A 3,885-nucleotide genomic window follows, 5' to 3' on the forward strand; every position below is an offset into this window, starting at 1 on the left:
TCTTCTAATTAATTTAGTATATTTGTTGTTATGTTGAGGCCATTGATCCACTTGGACTTTATGCTTGTGAAGGGTGGTAAATATGGATCAATTTGTATTTTTCTACATGTGGACATCCAATTAGAACAATATCACTTGTTGAAGATGCTGTCTTTTTTTTAACTTTATGATTTTAGCTCTTTTGTCAAAAATCAAGTGTCCATAGATGTGTGGGATTATTTCTGGGTCTTCAGTTTGATTTCCTTGATCAACCAGTCTACTTCTATGCCAGTAACATGCAGTTTTTATTACTATTGCTTTGTAGTACAGCTTGAATTCAGGGATGAAGATACTTCCAGAAGTTCTTTATTGTACAAGATTGGTTTAGCTATTCTGGGTCTTTTGTTTTTCCATATGAAGTCGAGAATTGTTCCTTCAAGGTGTGTAAAGAATTCTGTTGGTTGAGTCTAGCCACTTCGAGATTATGGTGTGCTGTGGCTAGGTGTTGTTGATAAAGTATGGAAATTTCATTGATAACCTATGAATCTTCACCAAGGGAGGAAGCGGTGGAATGGGTTACCCTCGTTTAGAGGGAGAAGGTGGAAAAGGTGGTAATGTCTGAGTTGTAACCCATAAAAATATGACCTTGAAATAACTTAAAAACAAATGTACTCAGAAATGGTTTGTGTCTGGAAGAGGAGGCAACAGTCAAGTTAGTTCAGTGAAGGGCTCCAAAGTTAAAGACTGTGAAATTCCTGGATCTACGGGTATTTCTGGACCTGATGAAAATGGTAAAGTTATAGGAGAACTCAATAAAGAAGAAGACAGAATTCTAGTTGCTGATGGTTACCTTGGTGGTAAATTGCATATGAATTTCTTACCTTTGAAAGACCGGAAGCAAATAATTCACCTTGACCTAGAAATTATAGCTGATGTAGGCCTAATAGGATTCCCAAATGTTGGAAAATCTGCCTTTCTAAGTCAGGTTTCCCATATAACACCTGTGATTGCAGATTATTCATTTACAACAGTAAGTCCTGAATTTTGAAATAATGTACAAATATTTCAAATGGATTTAGCTGATCTCTCAGGTTTGATAGAAGAAGCACATATGAATAAAGGAAAGGGTCACAAATTCCTCAAATATTCAACTGCTGTATATTTGTTTGTTTGTTTTTGATATTTCTGGATTTCAGCTTTCTTCTGTACCTTCGTACAGAATGGCCATTGAAACTACAATATTTCTTACAAAGAGTTGGAGTTACACAAAGAGGAACTGCAGACAAACCTGCACGCTCGGCAGTTATTAAGATGGACTTTCCGCATGCCCATGTTAAACTTCATGAACTGATGAAGCAGCTCCAGAGCCCTGAAGATCTTCTGCTTTTTTTTGGAAAAAAAAAAACAAAAAACAAAACACCACCACCAACAACAACAAAATCATGCTTCCAGAGAATGCTGTAGAGTTCAAGCATATCATCTCCATCTCAACAGTCACTGGTGAAGGGGTTGAGGAATTGAAGAATTTGTAAGGAAAGTGCTGGATGAACAGGACAGCAAAGAAAATGATGCATATGGTATGAAACAGTTGCTTAGTTTTGCAGATTTTCAGCTCGTATCCTTTGAGTGAGCCACAGAAAAGCATGCTGTTACTATTTCCAAAAATGGCAGCATTTAAATCTAGTGAAGCCTATTGAGGGACTGCTACTTGGTCCTAAGGGAAGAAGAAAATCTTGTTGCTTAAAACATGGATGAACCTTGAAAGCATTATGTTTAAAAGAATCAGGAAGACCCAGCAAGACAAATATGTGATCTCACTTGCATGTGGAACCTTTAAACAACAAACTGAACCTGAAGAAGTCCTGAAAAATGCCGATCATTTATAGTATAAATGTGAGCTAGAAAGTTAAAAGTTAAAAGCCAAAAGACACAAAATTTCAGTGAAGCTCTGCAGCTCTGTTTATACTTCGAACAATGTCTGCATATTTTGAAAATTTGTCAAAAAGTAAGTTTTAAGTGTTATGACTACAAAAAAATCTGAGAAAAAATATATTTTAAAACAGCTTGATTCTCTATTTCAAAACATGCTGTATATAATATAGACATATGTATAAATTTGAGTCAATTAAGACTGGTAGTGAAATTATAAAAAAAAAGAATTGTGTTGGTATTTTGATGGGGGTTGATTTGCTTTTGAAAGGTAGGATGGTCATTTACCAGTCCATGAGACTGGGAGATCTTTCCAACTTCTGATATGTTCTTCAGTTTCTTTCTTTAGAAAATTGAAATTCTTGTCATACACATCTTTGACTTCCTCTTTTAGATTTACCCCAGGATACTTTATATTATGTGTGGCTATTGTGAAGGATGTAGTTCCTTATTGCTCTCTGACTGTCATTTTTATAGATGGGTTACTGATGTTTTAAAAAATTAATTCTGTATCTAGCAACTTGGCTGAAGTTGTTTATCACCTGTAGGTGTTCTCTGTTGAAATTTGGGGGCTCACTTATGAATACCATCTTATCATCAACAAATAGCTATATTTTGACTTATTCATTTCTAATTTGTATCTCCTTGATCTCTTTTAGTTGTCTTATTGCTCTAGCTAGGACTTCAAGTTGAAGTGATATGGAGAGAGTGGGTAGCCTTGTTGCTGATTTTAGTGGAATTGCTTTGTTTAGTTGTTTGTTTCTCCATTGACTTTGATGTTAGCTATCTGCTTGCTGTACGTTTAAGTATGTGCCTTGTATCTTTTAACTCTCCAATACTTTCATCATGAAAGGATGTTTGATTTTGTCAAAGGCATTTTCTTCATCTAATGAGATGATCATTTTTTTTTCTTTGAGTTTGTCTATATAATGGATTATATGATGAATTTTCATATGTTGAACCATTTCTGTATTCTTGGGATAAACCTTGTTTTATCATGGTGGATGATATATTTGATGTGCTCTTGGATTTGGTTTGTGAGTACTTTATTGAGTATTTTTACTTCAATGTTCATGAATGAAATTGATCTGAAATTCTCTTTCTTTGTAGAGTCTTTGTGTGGTTTGTCTATCAGGGTGACGATGGCTTCATAGAATGAGGTTGGTAATGTTCCTTCTGTTTCTATATTGTAGAACAGTTTGAGGAGTATTGGTATTAACTTTTAGTTATTCTTTGAATGTCTGGTAGAATTCTGCAATAAAACCACCTGTCCCTATGTGTTTTTGTTTTTGTTTTTGTTTTTGGATGACTGCTTCTACTTCCTTAGTGATTTTAGAATTGTTTGACTACCTGATCTTGAATTCATTTTGGTAAGTAAAAACTATCAAGAAAATGTTGCATTTCTTTTAGATTTTCCAATTCTGTGGAATACAGGCCTTAAAAGTAAGACCTAATGAGTTTTTTATTTCCTCATTGTCTGTTTCTATGTCCCCCTTTTCATTTATGACTTTGTTAATTCAGATATTCTTCCTCTGACTTTTAGTTACTTTTCTTAAGCCTTTGTCTGTCTTTTTGATTTTCTCAAAAAAACAGCTTTTGGTTTCATTGATTCTGTGTGTTCTCTTTGTTACTAATTTATTGATTTCATCCCTGAGTTTGGTGATTTCCTGTAGTCCAGTCCTCTTTTGTGTTTTTGCTTCTTTTTATTCTACAGGTGTGCTGTTAAGTTGCAAGTATGGTTTCTCCGATTTCTTTTTGAAGTTGCTTAGTGCTATAAACTAAGTGCTGTTAGCAGTGCTTTCACTGTTTCCCATAAGCTTGGGGATGTTGTGCCTTCATGTTCATTGAATTCTAGGAAGTCTTCAGTTTCTTTCTTTATTTCATCCCTGATGCAGCTGTCATTGAGGGAGTTGTCATTTTCCATGAGCTGTAGGCTTTTTGTTGATGTTGAGTTCCAACTTTAATCTATGGTGGCCT

General features: G+C 34.8%; 1 pseudogene; it reads left to right on the plus strand.

The window, feature by feature from the left end:
• Positions 1-463: 463 nt before the first annotated feature.
• Positions 464-3,677, plus strand: LOC110539613 (GTP-binding protein 10-like; annotated as a pseudogene).
• The last annotated feature ends 208 nt before the right edge of the window (positions 3,678-3,885 follow it).

Source organism: Meriones unguiculatus, chromosome 4 (assembly GCF_030254825.1).
Source record: "Meriones unguiculatus strain TT.TT164.6M chromosome 4, Bangor_MerUng_6.1, whole genome shotgun sequence".
NCBI classification, from domain to species: Eukaryota; Metazoa; Chordata; class Mammalia; order Rodentia; family Muridae; genus Meriones; species Meriones unguiculatus.